Genomic DNA, 18,257 nt, shown 5'->3' with positions numbered 1-18,257 from the left:
TAAATTCACCCATTTTTACTGTCTGACACTTCCGACCCTTACTCACTAAAAATTAATTTTCTCATAATACGGGACTCAGATGATTTTCCCATATATTTATTTTGAAATTATACTCTTTATAATTCTAATAATATAAATTATAACCTACAACTATTTTTTTATAATTTTCAATGATTTTCTCAATTTAGAACAGGGGATTTCAAAATTCATTCTGACTCTGTCTCACAAAAATTTTAATATCTCATAATATGAATTTTTTTTGCTTACCTTGTTTCCTTTATAAGAAACTAGACTCAATAAGATTCAATTCCATATTTTATTCAATCTCTAACTCACTTTCTACTATTTTTGGTGGATTTTCAAATTTGGACTATTGCGGCTGTCCAAAACTGTTTTAATGCAATTTAATGATCACTAAATTTATAACACCTTTGCAAATCATTTCTACCATCATGGTAAAAATACATATTTATGCATCATAAGCATGAACCCATAATCATAAGGTCATCACAACAAACATGAATTTACATATCATTCAAACCTATTTAACTTACTCTTCACATATTCTCATTCTTGCTAAAAACATCATGTATCAAGGCCATTACACATGAGTTTAGTGTACCTACCTGTACGACATGAAACGTAACTTACAACTATTCTCACCATTGATTTACCTCAATGGAACCATCGTCAACTTATACCTCAAATTACCCGTTGAACACTCGGAATACTATTGGATACATGAAAACATTGCACATAATTGCCATATACGCAGCTAGAACCAACTCATAGCGTGCAAAATGTGTAGCCAAAGCTATCACTTATTATGTAATGCCTGCATTGAGCTACTCATGGGTCTATACACAAAGTCAGCACCCGGACCCACATTACAAAAATCACTTATCCCATGAACTCAGACCACAACTCATGAGTTCAGATCACATTGTTTCTCATGACATATCACGTGGACCCTAGACTATTCCTAAGGTTCAAACGGGATTTCTTACTTAACACATTGTCGTCATACTTGCTCATAATGTCATTTACACTTCCAATATACATTTCATACTTTCATGATAATCAAATAAGCATATATGTATATTCTTGATAACAATAAAACATCTCAATACTCATTTTATCAAAACATTAACGTTTGGCATCACTTTCTCATACATAATATCACCAACATATAACTCAATTCAATTTTAGAAAGATAAGTTTCAAATATATTAGCAATAATATGGATAACATGCTTACATTAGTCACACGAACTTACCTCGAATGCAATTTCGGCTAATTACGCCATTTTAGTCCATAACCTTGTACCTTCCGATTTAAGCCCAAATCTCGATTTTTCTTGATCTATCATGATGAAATTCACTCATTTAATCATTACATTAATTAAAACATTCTATAATTCATAATTTGGCTAAAAGACCGTCTTGCCCTTAGACTTTACAAAAATGACGATTTTACCCTTAGGCTCGTAAATCAATTTTTATCAACTTTTCTTCTTTACCAAGCCTAACCAAATTATTTTTATAACTATAGTAACTCAAAATTTCAATTATTTCACACATTTACAACTTATTTTACAGCTTTCACAAAATGGTCCTTTTAGGGTTTTCATGAAAAATTACTTAACAAAAGATGTTTATCTAACATCAAACTTTCATTTTCCTCCATTAGACATCAAAGAACATGCATGGCACACATGGACGAATTTTTTAACATAAACCCTACCTCAAATTAATGATAGAAATAGCTATATCATGCTTTAAGAATCTAAAAAACATCAAAAACATCAAAATCCAACACCAAAATGACTTACATGAAATGGGTTTATGTTGCTGAAATTTTCAAGCTCCCATGGAGGTTTTTCTTCCCTAATTTTTGGTGGAGAAAGATGGAGAAGAAGGGTGGCTATTTTTTTTATTAGTCTTCGTATATGTCATCAAATACCAACCATACCAATTTTTTTTTCACTTTTCAACTCTTTTGCCCCCCCTATGGCCAGCCATCAACCTTTTAAGGGTCTAATTGCTCTTTAAACACCCCAAATTTTGGTTCTCTAGCTATTTAACATATTTAGCTAGCAAAACAAAACTTTTGCCCTTTATGTGATTTAGTCCTTTTTTGCAATTAAGCATGAAATCGCTAAAATTATTTCACCAAAATTTTTATGTACCCATATAATCGTGCTATAACACATAAAATAACATTAAAAATAATTTCTCTAGCTCATAATAGTGGTTTTGAAGCCATTGTTCTGACTAGGCCCAAAATCAGGCTGTTACACTTGCCATTTGCTTATTGAACTTGAACATAAAGCATTTTGGGCAATTAAGAAATTGAACATGGATTGGATTAATGCTAGCATTAACCGACTATTAGAGCTGAATGAGATGGAGGAATTCAGAGCTCAAGCTTATGAGAATGACAAACTGTACAAAGAAAAGACAAAGAGATGGCATGATAAGAAGATTTTTCCACGACAATTTGAACCTGGAAACAAGTGTTGTTGTTCAATTCTATGCTGAAATTGTTTCGTAGCAAATTGAAGTCTCGTTGGTCTAGCCCATTCGATATAGTGCATGTTTACCCTCAGGAAGCCATAGAAGTCAAAAATGGCGAGACTGGCTTTAATTTCAAAGTCAACGGCCAACATTTGAAGCATTATTGGGGAGCTCCCATACTTCGTGATAAAGATTCCATTGCTTTTCAAACTATGTAGTGTTTTCTTTTGTCTGGTTTTATTTAATTAATTTGCTTTTGATTTCTTTCTTTTATCGGTTTAATTAATTTTTATTTCTTTCTTTTATTGCAGGTAGATTTTGGCTCAGGCTTTTTAATAGTTAGCTCGTTTAACATACTTGCAAACTTTTAGCTTAATTTTTATATTATTTTTTTCTTTTCCCACCTAATTTTTACCTTACCATGTCAGGCCATAATTTTAGGCTAGTCTTATCCTCCACATCGATGTTATATTCTATCTCATTTTTACCCTAGTCGATTCATTTTCTTTCTCCAAGTTATTTTCAGTTTCTTGTTTTTTACCATTTTTAGTTTTTCCTCCATAACTATAAAGGTCTTAACTTTTTTCTTTTTACAGGGTCAGGCCATAATTTTAGGCTAGTCTTATCCTCCACATCGCTGTTATATTCTATCTCATTTTTACCCTAGTCGATTCATTTTCTTTCTCCAAGTTATTTTCAGTTTCTTATTTTTTACCATTTTTAGTTTTTCCTCCATAACTATAAAGGTCTTAACTTTTTTCTTTTTACAATTACTATTTCTTCTCAAATGGCTCAACGTATGCCATGTTCATCAGCCTCTATGCCTCTAAGAACATTTTTCAACAAACCCGCTGAAGAAAAATACAACACGAACACATCAAAGCCACCCTTTTTATGAAAAAAGGTTTTCTTTTTCAAGACATGGCCTTTATGGGACACACTGAAGCAATTTATTTCGTGATAGAGAAACATGAATGGCAACTTCTTTGCCTTCATCTTAATAGTGTTCTCACAATAATTGTAAAGGAATTTTATTCCCATTTAACCTCTCTAGCTAATGTTTTCATCTATGTACACGGTGCTTTAGTGTTATTAGACGAATACTCCATCAACACACAATATGGTTTACTTGAAGGCCCTAATGAACATTCTTAATTTGCCAAGACAATAACAACAAAATGACTCAATCAAGTTCTTAGGATTTATGCGTGGAAGGAACCAAACGGACAGTTTCTCGAAATAACTGCTACTGTATCAACTGAGTTTCTTTGAAGCCTCATTGTAGGGTATGGTATAATTTTCTTAAATCTCACCATAACCCTTCCATTCATAACTCTACTATTTCAAAGTAACACATGTTGTTACTGCACTATATTATGACTGAAAGACAGATAAATATTGGAAAAAAAATTTAAAGAAGTTTACCGTTGTGTACAAAAGAATACAGGCACCCTGAATTTTCCATCTCTCATTACTACACTTTCTCAACGAGACAATGTCCCTATCCAAGAAAATGAGGACAAAATCCCTAATAAAAGAGCCATCATCAAATAGATTACCATGAGATTTTCAAAGGAAGAAGTGCCATGGCATCCTGGCTCTACATCAACCTTTTTTCTACCTATTGGTACCCATGCCACTCTATCCATATCATACAATGATTTCTGGTAGCAAGTGCTCGATGCTCTTGAGATGTTAAAACAACAGTTTTGTTTGATGGAGAAGTAATAAATGAGGAAAGTTACTGATATCAGAAGAGCTCAAGACGAAATGGCTTTATTTTAGGGCTAGTCAGAAGAAGGGATAATGCCATCAAGAAATCTCTTCTAAAAAACTTTACCAAGCTCGTGCCTGTATTCCATACTTTTCCTAAAGAGTTGTTATCAGATCTAGAAGATGAAGATGAGGATGAAGTTAAAGCTGTTGTGTTGGACACTACCACGCATCGAGCCACTGCAGAAAAGAAGAACAAAGAAAAATTGTAATGACCCAAAATTTACAGGTATTGGAAAATTTTATTTTTGGGTCTCCACTTTCGTGAAAAAAATTCATAAATATTAATTAAAAACATTCACGAAGATAGTTGTGTGATTAATTAGGTTTTGGTTAGGTGAATTAGCTTGAATTAAGGTTAATTAGGTGAAAGGACTAAATTGAATAAAGGGTGAAAGTTTAATTATGGATTAAAAGAAAAGTGAAGGGACTAAATTAGTAAATAAATCATAAGTGACAAATGTATGAAAAGTATAATTCCATGTGTATGTATAATATACATATATTTATTTATATTAAATACATACTTAATATTTAAGCATATATAAAATATTATTATATTACATTATATTATTACAATACATTAAATAAAACATGAAATAAATAATAAAGAAACAAAAGAAAAAGAAGAACAAGAATAAAGGAAGGCACGAAAAAGAGACAAAGAAAATAGAAAGGAAAAGAAAAAAGGAGACTAAGGTTTTAAGGTTCTAAGTTTAATTGGTAAGTCAATTTAATCTTTTTCTTGTAATTTTGATGTTTTTGGAATCCTAGAACAAAATACTACTTGATTTAAGTTGAAATTTTAGAAGTTAGTGAATTTTTAGATGTTGTTCATGTCGAATAAATTGAAGTATTAAGGGTTAAATTGATAGAATTCCAAGTTAGAAGTGAAAAGGGATTTAATTGTAAATTAAATCATAAATTTTAAGTAATAAGGACTAAATTGAGAGAATTTCAAAATTAGGATTTTATGGTGAAATTAAAGAGTTGAAATTACTTTAAAGAGGAAATTGAATAAGATATGAAATTAGTTTGGAAGAAAAAGAGTTAGTTTTGATTTAAGGACTAAATTGGAATTTAGGCAAAAGTTGTGTATAAATTGAAATATTCAACATTAAATTGTAGTGTATTGATAAATTTTAATTTTTTGATTCCCGTAGCTAACGTTGAGCCAAAGATCTCGACTAAGAAAGGAAAAGACAACATTATCGAGGAGTAACTTGAGAATTACGGTTTATATTTCTATAATCCGAAGCTAATTATTAATTATCATATTTATTAATATATTTATGGTAAGTGGAATTGAGGTGAGTATTAGTATTGAATTGTATTGAATCGAATTGAATTATGATATAATGTGTGATTATTGAATGTGTATGATTGGAAATTGAAAAGTGATTTGAAAACCCTATTGACTATATCGGGCTGAGTTGGATATAATGGCATGCCATAGGATTGGAAGAGTTTAGGGATACTTCGACTTCGAGTTGATGAGACACTGGTGTCAAATTATTGCTTTGGATCATTTCGATGAGGTACTGGGTACCAACTTACTTCGGCAAGGCCGATGAGACATTGGGTGTCAATTTATTACGTCGAATTATCTGATGAGGCACTAGGTGCCATACTGGTGTGTTTTTGTTGGATCCATGTATCCGCCAAAGCCTGGGTCATGTTAATAGGGGTAAATAAATGAATTGGCAAAAAGATTGATATTGAATGGTATTGAATGTGAATTTGAAATTGGACATTGAATTGAATTGTACAAATGAAATGCATGAACCAAGGGTTCATTAAAAGAGTATTGTTATTGCTAAATGATATGTGAATCAAAGTGAGAAAAGCTATTTGAATTAGCTATTGATGAGAAATGAAGGTTAAATGTATAAAATGAATTATTGATTGGCTAATTTTTATATTTGGTTTAAAGTGCATGTGTCATAATGTTATTTCCTTTAAAGTATTCAGATTATAAAAATACCAATGAGTTTTATACTCAGCGTATGTTTTGTTTTCAGGCACAGGTTAGGTTAAAGCCGAATTATCGAATGAGCATCCAGACCCGATCCCGAACTCAAGTGGTGAAGTTTATTTCCTTTTGATATTGGCATGTACCTAGGATGTTTTGTATGTCACTTTGAGAAGTAAATGTAAATGAAATTATAAGATGATGATTGTTGTTGTTAGATAAATATATGTGATATGTTAACTTTTAATATGAAAAGTTTAAATTTATGAAAAAATGAATACAAATAGGCAAAAATTTAAGTTGAATTGGCATGATGTAGAAATTGGTTTGATTGATGACTTATTAAATTTTTTGATAATATGAATAGAGTATCCATGAGGGTACTTTGATTAGGTCCTTAGATTGATAAATTTGGCATGTACTAGAGGTATTTGAATGTGTTTTGGATTGGTTGAATGTTTATTTTTGTGTTGCTTGAGGTTCAAGATTTGCAGGGTTGGTAAACTTGATGTATAAGGCACATTTTGAGTCCACATGGCCTGGCACACAGGCGTGTGACCAGATCGTGTGAGACACACAACTTACACATAGGTGTATGGTTAGATGGTGTGTCCCCTGCATCTTAAGAATTTTAAAACAGAATGCTCAGGTATTACCACACGGGCAGAGACATAGGCATATGTTCCGGCCGTGTGAAAACTGCACTTAATTTTTGTTTAAGTCAGAGAGCTACACGGGGTTAGACACGGCTTGAAGCATGGGCGTGTTTAGGGTCACACGGGCATGTCCCTAGACAACACGGGAGTGTTAGCCCTGTACTTAGGAAAATTTTTTAGGAAATTTTTTAATATTTCACAAAAAAATTTCTGAACTTCCGATTAAGTATCGATTTGTTTCTAACACGTAATTTGGGCCTCGAGGGCTCAATAAAGATTTTATGATTAAATTATGATGTGTATGTTATATTATTATATGATTGTTCGTATTTGTTCTGAAATATCTGGTAATGCTTTGTAACCCTGTTTTGGTAGCGGATAGGAGTTAGGGGCTGTTACATTTAGTGGTATCAGAGCTATTTAGGTTTAGCCGATTTTTGGACTAAATCGAGCTCGAAATTGAGCTTAGAGGTACATGCCATAATTGAGTCGAATTGAGTCAGGATTGGATGCTAATATATTTATCTGTTTCTGTTTTATAGTTAAAGATGCCGGATGAATATATTGCTAATTGTAACACCCCTAACCCATGTTCGTCACCGGAATAGGGTTATGGAGCGTTATTAAATTTTTCATAACATTTGAAGATAATTCATGACAATTATTATTCATTTTTCGAGATTATTCATAATGTCCCTTAAATGGACCCTCGGGGCCTGATATGAGTATTATAATCGAGTCAAGACTAAATCGAGAACTCAAAGAATTTTCGCAAAATTTGTAAAATTTTCTTAAATGCAGGGCACACAAGCCCTTATGGTCCAGGGACACACTCGTGCTATAGGCCGTGTTCGACCCTGTGTAACTCTCTAACTTGTGCCACACGGCCAGCCACACGCCCGTGTGAGTAGGCCGTATAATCAATTTAATTTTCAAAAATTTGGTGTAGGGTTCACACGATCAAAACACACACCCATGTTCTAGGCCATGTAGCACACACAACTGAGGCACACGCTCGTGTCTCTACCTGTGTGCTCAATTCTAAACATTTTGTTTCTTGAATTTAAGATGTAGGGGACACACGGCCTAACCACACGCCCATATACCAGGCCGTGTGTTACATACGGTCTAGACATATGCCCATGTGCCTACCCGTGCGAACAAAATAAAGCTATTTCTAGCTTCATTTCTCACCCAAAATTTACCAATATCCTGCACCAAAACTTATATCCAAATACCAACCAATTCAAGCATTAATTTCAAGCAAATTCTAACATCTAATATGATATATCATTGCATATATAATTATGTTTATAATCTTACTTTAGTTTAACCTGAACATTAAACATCACTTGATCATCCATATTTAACATATATGTATTTATCATGACATAATGCTTTATAAGTACCAAAACAAACCATTATTAGCCATTCCAATGGCTAGATTACAAATAACATATTCAAGCCATCTATGGTCAAGTTAACCAATACATGCCATTATACCAAAATAAGTTTACTATTTATACCAAAATAAGCTTATGGATAGAGTGATGATGCTCCAATAGTTCACCAACTTTTGCGAGCTTCCAAGCATTATAAAATAGAGAAAAGTAAACCTAGTAAGCATATTATGCTTAGTATGTTTGTATAACTGGAATTAAACTTACCAATCTCATTTATTAAAATTAAGTATATAATAACATGTTTCCATCAACTTAGCAAAATTGCCTAAACACATGCATTCAATCAAACATGTTGGTTTCAAAATTCTCATATACATCAAGTAAACATAGATGAGCTCATCATGCTATATTCTTTCAAGACATTATTCATTTCATCTCATAATTCTCATATCATGTCAAGTATTTTGTCCGTTGAATCATTGAAATTCCAATGGATACTCAAATAGTACACTCAAGGTGTACAATTCAATAACCCGTCAATTCATATTCAAGAGTACCTATTAAGGCACTTAATCAGAAAGCACACTCTTGAGCCACATATCATATAACAGGATTACTTGTCCAAGCTAAATCCTGTTTCCTACATATGCTCATAAGAGCTTAATCAGGATTACCCGTCCAGGCTAATTCCTCTATAACATATGCGCAAGAGGGCTTATATCAGGATAACCAGTCCAGGCTAAATCCTTTCTGTAATGAGGTCAATAGGATTACTCATCCAAGCTAAATCCCATCAGCAACCAATGCAGGACCTCATTCAATAGGGGAAAGCACATTTGTCTATTGAAATCCAATATTCAAATGGAACTTAACCCCTTTCAAACAATATCAAACATGTATTCAATTTTTATATTATAACATACAATTAATTCACATAAATATAAATCACATTCTATACAAATATAACATTCAATTCAACATATTTACATGCTCAATTAAGTTACACAAACTTACCTCGACACTTGTTCGCATATATAGATCTACTAACCCTAAACTTTCTCCTTTCTTCGATCTAACTTTGAATTTGAGTTATTCAGATCTATATAAATGAATTTAATCATCAATTTATCACATTTCATATTCAATTGAACTTAATTTACATCTTAGGCAAATTTACCATTTTGCCCCTAAACTTTCCATAAATTCTAATTTCATCCCTAGGCTCGGAAAATGATTTATGCAATTTACTCCCTATTCCAAGCCTAACCAAAATTTCAATATACAATTTGCAGCACATGTATTCCATAAATTTCAGAATTTTTCTTCAATTTAACTTTGCAAATTAGTCCCTAAATAATGCTTTCATGAAAAATCACTTTGTAAAAGATGTTTATCTATCAACAACTTTTAGCATATTCATCCATGACATAATTTCTATACTTTTAAAACTTTTCAAATTAATCCCTCAAATAGGTAGATTAAACTATCCCGATTTTAAAAATATAAAAATTACTAAAAATGGGACAAGAAAACTTACCCAATTAAGCTAAGAAAGCTTGTTTTCTCTTTCCTAGGGTTTTCATGGAATATTTGGAGAAGAAGATGATATAAAATGATATTAATTTTATTTTAATTATTTATCATCTTTTAATTATTTCTATTTCCAATTTAGTCATTTCCCTTTTCTTATTTTCCCATGGATGAATCATCAAAAATATCTACTAACTTTTCTTTAATGGTCTAATTACCATATAAGGACCTCAAGTGTTGAATTTCATACCTATTTGATCCTTCTAGCTACTAGAATCCAACTTTTTCCTTTTATGCAATTTGGTCATTTTCGTAATTAAGCACTAAATCGATAACAATTTCTTACTAGAACTTTCACATGATATTCCTATCTAAATGTAAATCATGCAAAAATATAAAAATATTTTTTCTTTCTAATTCGGATTTGTGGTCCTGAAACCACTATTCTGATTTCACTAAAAATGGGCTGTTACACTGATACTGATCAAGAATTGTATACTGGAGATTGATAAACGCCAAATTATACATATCTATACCCCAAATACTTAGCATATTTATGGATGTTTATTACTATATTTGTGGATTTTGGTGCTCTTAATTCGGTTATTTCATGTTTTGTACTCAGGAGAGCACCAAGAGTCGAAAGGAGCCAAAAACGAGCTAAAAAAGGACAAAACGGACCAAATCAAGAAGATGACACGGCCTAAGCCTTCCCACATGGGCATCTCACACGTCCGTGTCCTTCGGGGGTGTCGACCAAGGTTTTCACAATTCACACGGCCTGGCCATTGAGCCCACACGGCCATGTGTAACTCAACGGATCGAACACGGCCTGGTAATCACGTCACACGGCCGTGGCACACGGGCGTGTCCCTTTTTCAAAAAGTTGTATTTTACACGGAAAAGGGTACTTAGGGAGGAAAAAAAAGCCAATCCAAAGCCTATATAAACACCCTCAGTGTGACCTAGAAAGGGGCCGCTCTTTCTAGAACTTTTTTGGAATACAGAACCACACGCCAGGAATTACTTGAAGAAAGCCAGACGATCCATCTCAAAAGTTGGAGCTACTCCAAGACTGAAGATCTCTCTCAGAATTCCTTCAGGGGTTTTAGATTTTTCTTTATGTTTTATTATTTTTATACTTTTGAGATGTACTCTTATTTTATTATGAACTAAACCCCTTAGATACCTAAGGGAGATAAAACCTATGATGGATCTTGTTATTATTATCTGAACTGTATGATAAATACTTGATTTTTTCTTAATTATGTGTTCTTAATGCTTGAGTTAATATTCTGGGTATTAATTCATGATTTGATGTGCTTATGCAGAGGAGGAATAGACCCTGCCTAAGAGTAGATTTGGCATAATCAAGCAGAGTTGATTGAAGGCCTAGAAATAAGGTTACAAGATTTTACCAGATTAGGGTGAAACCTAATATGGGAGTCCATAGAGTGATTTACTGCTTCCCTAGGGGTTTTAATTAAGAAAGAAATTTCGATTAATTCAACTGAGGGTTAGACGTTATTGGTCTCGAAAGGGATAATAACATAGGTTAGGGAATCTCACGGATCAAGTCAAGTGAATAAATCATCCAGTTCAGAGTCAGATAACAAGTGAAATCTAGGTGGATTCCTCCTTGGGTGTCGTCTTTATCAATTTCTTTTCTTCAAGTTTTTTTCCAAATTTTCTCTTTGCTTTAATTAAATCAGTTAATTAGTTTAAACAATTAGTTAATTAAAACAAACCCTTTTGTTCTTAGGCTAGATAATAAAACGATAGTTATTACTAGTACTTTTGGTTCTCTTGGGTACGATATCTCGGTCTTGCCATTACTATACTATTGTTCGATAGATGCGCTTGCCTTTTTGTCGTGATAATAGTTAGTCTAGGTTTGATCTTCATTATAAATATTTATTACTTGTTACGATTCAGGCGATTAGAGATGATGAATCATATGAAAGGGATGAAACTGAGTCAGTAACACCGAGTGTAAATCTAGTAAGAAATCAACCACCTAATGTCGAAAGAGGTAATGTTAGAGAGAGAGATGATTCACAGCTACTTAGGGTTATAGCTGATGCCCTTCAACGAGTAGCAAGAACTGTATCTGCTATGACATCTACTCCTACTACTCGATAAGCCCTGATAAAATAATTACGTAAGTATGGTGCCACTAAATTTCTAGGTTTAAAGGGAGTCGATCCTTCTACTGCTGAAAATTGGATGGAATCAACAAAAAGAATTTTGCATCAGCTTGAATGTACTCCCCGGGAAAGTTTATTATGTGTTGTTTCTTTATTATAAGGGGAAGCATAAGTATGGCGGGAGTCAATACGACATGCACCAGTAGAACAAGTAAACTGGGATTTCTTTCAAAGAGAATTTCAAAAAAAGTATGTGGGTGAATTATGCATTGAAGATAGAAAACATGAGTTTTTTATGCTAAAACAATGCGAGATGTCAGTAGTAGATTATGAACAGGAATTTTCATGACTCAGTAGATATGCTATGGAATATGTAACATCCCAAATTAGGACCTAGATGGAACAGTGGTTTTGAGACCACAAATCTGAGATAGAAATAATTGTTTTATGATTTTTCTGAGGTCCATGATAGGTATGCATGTTTGTGTGAAAATTTCATGGAGAAATTCTGTGCATAAAATGTCCAATTGAACCCTAAGGACCAAATGGAATAAGATGCAAAACTTGTGTTCTAGAAGCTTCAAGCATGAAATTGCTTTAGATTATAAATTAGAAGGTCCTAATTAGCAATTTGACCAATTTCTAAAATTTTGGACAAAAATGGACATGCATGGGAAAAATTTGAAAGAAATGCCTTAAGGGCATTTTGGTCAATTAGTAATTAAAAGAATAAAAAGGGAAAATTAAAGCAAAAAGGCTCATCTTCTTCATGTGGTTGCCAAAATTTCTAAGCTCTCCATAGCTAGGGTTTTTGACATTTTCAATCTCAATAGTAAGTGCTCCCTAGCCCGTTTTTAATGTTCTTTACATTTTTTTTAAGATCTCGTAGCTTGATTTACCTATTTTCACCCTTATTTTGAAGTAGGGTTTATGTTTAAAAATTTACCCATGTGTGACATGCATGTTCTTTGATGTTTAATGAAGGAATATTGAGCTTGATGTGTGTTTAACATCTTTTACTAAGAAATTTTGCATGAAAACACCTAAAAATGACTAAATTGAAAATAGTGTAAATTGAGTGATAAAAATCTATTTTTAATGAGTAATGTGGGCTGTTATGAGTATAAGGAGAATTCGGCTAACAAAGAAAATGCATGTATTTTATTTTACGAGCCTAGGGACTAAATTGTAAATAAGTGAAAAGTTAGGGATAAATAGATAATTTTACTAAAGTATGAATTAGGGGTCGATTTGAACAATGTGATTATTAAACAAGTTAAATTTGGTATTATAGATAAGAAAAACGAAGTTTGGACCTAAACCGAAGGAAAAGCAAGGTTTTGGACTAAAACTAAAGTTAGCAATATTTCGAGACCGAGGTAAGTTGTGTGTAGGTAATTCAACAATTTCATTATCACGTATTTAATGCTTGATGTTGTTTGAAATGTGTGTATATGCCTTTATGGAATTTGACTTGAGATGATTCAACAACAATTTGATGATAGCTTTGTATCTCGAAAATCCCGGGTGACCCTAAGGAATACTTAGGATTTGGATATCATGACACCATGATTTATGAGATCCCGTGTAAGACTATGTCTAGGACATGGAATCAATATCGATACGAGATCCCGTGTAAAACCATATTAGGGATATGGCTTCGGCATCGTTAAGTGATTTCGTATAAGACTATGTCTGGGACATGGCGTCGGCACCGATTCGAGACTTTGTATAAGACCATATCTGGGATATGGCATCGATGAGTAGTTCCATGTAAGACCATGTCTAGGACATGGCTTTGGCACCCTATTTGGTGTATGATAATCCCGAACATCCTTTCGTATTCCAAGTGGTTCAACGGGCCATTCAAGATCAAGGTTAAGAGATGGAGAAATATGAATAAGCTATGAGTAGTACAGGTATGTACGTAAATGTCATGAGTATGGAATTCGATTCATGATGGAAAATTTTAGCATGAGTAAGAAAGAGTAAGATAAGTTATGAAGTTCAATGACATTTATTATCAATGCTCACTATGTCCATTGTGTGTAAATTGCTACTGTGATGGTAATTAGTAGTATGTTTAATTCATAAAATTTTATGATATATGTTGTTTATTAGTTACATACAACTTACTAAGCTTTATGCTTACCCCCCTCTATCTTTTCCCTTTTTCTTTGCATCACCAAGCTAGCTCGGGGTTCGTGGAGTCGGAGCTCAAGTCACACTATCAACAAATCTTTTAGGGTATATTTGGTTTAATACATTTAAGTATGGCATGTATAGGGGACTTAGTATTTTTTTATATGTGTCATATTGGTTAGCCAAAATGATGGCTCATATTGGTATACTAATTCATTTTGTATATGGCCATAAAATATGGCTCAAATTGATTATTGGGTTGCAACCCTAAATATTGATGCATGCATGAGATGTGTTATTACCCTTAACGTGTGTGATGAGTTGGTTGTTGACAACGAATGATAAAAATATGGAATCTATGCTTGATGGATGATTGATGTCACTCGGTTGAGTTATAGCATGGTTTAAAGTAAGGTAATGTTTTGAATGAACCTAATAAGTTATGGAGTCCCAAAGAACCTAATAAGTTATGAAGTCCCAAATATGTATACTTTCGCATGTAATTGTCATGCATGAGTTAAAGCTATGGATGTTTAAGTAACCTATTTATGCCGTTATAATCACCATTGACATCTGTGAGTGTTCATGTGTCAGTGAAGGTGACAAAAGGGTTTGGAAAATAGCCTCAAAGTTCTCCACACGGGTGACACACGGGCATGTGTCTAGGTCATGTGTGATACACAATCAGCCCCATGGGCGTGTTGTCTGGCCATGTGTCCCCTGCACCTTAATTTTGCAAGTCAATATGCATGGTAGTAAACACACGGGCAGAGACACGACCGTGTGTCTCAACCGTGTGGAAGATACGGCCTCAGGACACGGGCCTGTGCCCAGGCCATGTGAAGTCTGCACCTTAAATGTAAAAATTTAATTCGCCACATGGCCTAGCACACGGGCGTGTGACCTGGCCATGTGACCCTTGATTAATGTTGACATCATAATAGAGAGTTACATGGGTTGAGGACACAAGCGTGTCCTAACCACATGGTCGTGTGAAATCCACATGGCCTACCCACACGGGCGTGTGACTCTTCCAACTTGGAAAATTTTTCCTAAGTGTTGTAAAATTTTAGAAGCTTTCAATTTAGTTCGAAACCACACTTGAAGCATGTTAAAGGCCATGTGGGCCGTAGAAGGGACATTGTGTTTGTGTTTGAATATTTTTAAGATCGGATGAAATTTGTATGGCCCGATTTGCGATAAAGTATATGTTAAAGACCGGTAATGCCTCGTACCTCATTCTGGCGTAGGACACAGGTAAGGGGTGTTACATTTATTGGTATCAAAGCTACGGTTTAGTTAGTTCTAGGACTACATAGTGAGTGTAAGAGTCTAGATATACATGCCATATGTATATTATGATAGTGTGACAACTCCTTACAATTCAAATTGTGTTTTATATATAGTGACGATATAGAGAGTAATGCGTCGGCTCCCACTCAAGGAGCAGCGCCTTCCGATAGTAGACCCGAGGCCATAAGTCTAGAAAGAGAGGCTAGAGAAGCCTTCCTAAAGATAATGAATGACTGGTACATCGAGTTTATTCAAACAAACTCGGGTGCTCAACCTCCCCCACCCCCCCTTATTCCTCAGCTTACCCTTGTAGCTTCCCAAGTTGTTGAGATGGTGAGAAGGGAAAAATCTCTGGTTGACTGAATTAGAAAGCAAAGAGCCAAAGAGTTTTGAGCTAATATAGATTATGATTTGGAAATAGCAGATTTTTGGCTCGATAACACAATCCGGGTCTTTAATGAGCTGTCGTGCACACTGAAAATGTGTATGAAGTGCTTTGTATCGCTTCTAAGAGACTCAGCCTATCAGTGGTGGAACACCTTCGTGCCGGTTATGCTGAGGGAGAAAGTGACTGAGGAGTTTTTCCAAGAGGAATTTCACAAGAAGTACATCAGTCAAAGGTTTATGGACCAAAAGAAAAAGGGGTTCCTCGAGTTGAAACAGGGTAAGATGACAGTTACCGAATATGAGCATGAGTTTGTGAGGCTTAGCAAATACGCTCGAGAATGCATATCTATTGATGCCATCATGTGTAAAAGATTTGTAGATGGGTTAAACTAAGATATCCGATTGTTGGTTGGTATCCTTGAGCTAAAAGAGTTTGTGGTCCTGGTTAATAGAGCAGGCAAGGCCGAAGAATTGTGTAAAGAAAAGCGGAAAGCCGATTTGGAGTCCCGAGACTTGAAGAAGAGGAAACTGGGTAAATCTTTTCAATCTTCATTCAAAAAGTTGAGAGAGTTCAATACTCGATCTAAATCTTTTGTTGGGTATTCGAGCAAGAACCGGGGTACACAGTACACGGTTTCGAAAGCTTAAACCACTTCAATAGCTAGTATTGGGAATGCCCAACCCAATAGACCAGAATGTCCCCAGTGCGGGAGACGTCACCCCGGTGAGTGCCGAGGGGTGATAAGACTTGTTTTAAGTGCGGTTCCCCTGACCACTTTATTAGGGATTGTCCCGAGGGGACAAAAAGAGGAAATTTTCAAGGAACAAGATTAGATAACACTACTAATAAGGGAAGACCTCAGAAGAATCCGGGTAGTGGAACGAGTAGTAAGGGTGCACTTAGGGAGTCTGCTGTGAGACCCGAGGGCAGGGCACCTGCAAGGACCTACACCATTCGCGCTCGTGAAGAGGCTTTGTCTTTTAATGTCGTTACAGGTACATTTTCTATCTATGATACTATTGTTGTTGCTTTGATTGATCTGGGGTCTACCCATTCATATGTTTGCATGAAATTGGTATTTGATATGAACTTGCTTGTTGAATCTATTGAATTCGTGATAAAAGTTTCAAACCCATTAGGCAAGTATATGTTAGTTGATAAAGTGTATAAGAATTGCCCTTTGACAATTACGGGTCATTGTTTTCCGGCTAATCTCATGCTATTGCCGTTTGACGAATTTGATGTAATTCTTGGTATGGATTGGTTGACCACTCATGATGTGGTAGTAAATTGTGGAAGAAAATTGATTGAACTAAAATACGAGAATGGTAATGTTCTTCGGGTTGAACCAGGTGAATTAAATAGCATGCCTATAGTGATTTCTCCTATGTCTGCTCGGAGATGCATAAGAAAGGGTTATGAAGCTTACATTGCTTTTGTATTGAACACTAAAGAGTCTGAATCAAAGATTGAGTCGGCACCGGTAGTATGTGAGTATTCGGATGTGTTTCCGGAAGAATTGCGTGGGTTACCTCTTATTAGGGAAGTAGAGATCGGTATTGATTTGCTTCCCAGCACTGCACCTATTTCGATTGCCTCATATAGGATGGCCCTGAAAGAATTAAAAGAGTTGAAAATTCAGTTATAGGAGTTGAGTGACAAGAGTTTTATGAGATCGAGCTTTTCACTATGGGGTGCTCCCACGTTATTTGTGAAGAAGAAAGATGGTTCGATGAGGTTATGTATAGATTGTCAACAGCTCATAAAGGTAACGATAAAGAACAAGAATCCTTTGCCAAGGATTGATGATCTATTTGATCAGTTGAAGGGAGCCACGGTATTTTCAAAGATAGGCCGGAGGTCTGGTTACTATCAATTGTGGGTAAAGGAGTCAGATGTACGAAAAACTGCATTTCAGACGAGGTATGGTCATTATGAGTTCCTTAACATGCCTTTTGGGTTAACCAATGCTCCCTCCGTATTTATGGACTTAATGAACAGAATATTTCGGCCTTATCTGGATAAATTTGTTGTAGTGTTTATTGATGACATATTGGTTTATTCTCATGATGAGACCGAACATGCTGAGCATTTAAGCACGGTTTTGCAAACTTTGAGAGATAAGCAATTATATGCTAAGTTTAATAAAAGTGAATTTTGGCTTCGCGAAGTCGGGTTTTTAGGAGATATTATTTTAGGGGACGGTATTTGTAACACCCCTTACCCGTATCCGAGGCCGGGATAAGGTACGAGGCGTTACCGGACAAACATACAAACATTAAACTAAAATATGGGCCAAAAAATTTCATTCATATTTCAAAACGTTCATTCACTTACACATAGTCCCTTATTTGAGTCTACGAAGCCCAAAACATACTTTAGAAAGGGTTCGGGACTAAACCGAGAACTTACGAAAATCTTGAAAATTTCATGCTTT

This window comes from Gossypium hirsutum, chromosome A08 (genome assembly GCF_007990345.1).
Source record: "Gossypium hirsutum isolate 1008001.06 chromosome A08, Gossypium_hirsutum_v2.1, whole genome shotgun sequence".
Classification (NCBI taxonomy): Eukaryota; Viridiplantae; Streptophyta; class Magnoliopsida; order Malvales; family Malvaceae; genus Gossypium; species Gossypium hirsutum.
Note: the sequence above shows the minus strand (reverse complement) of the source record.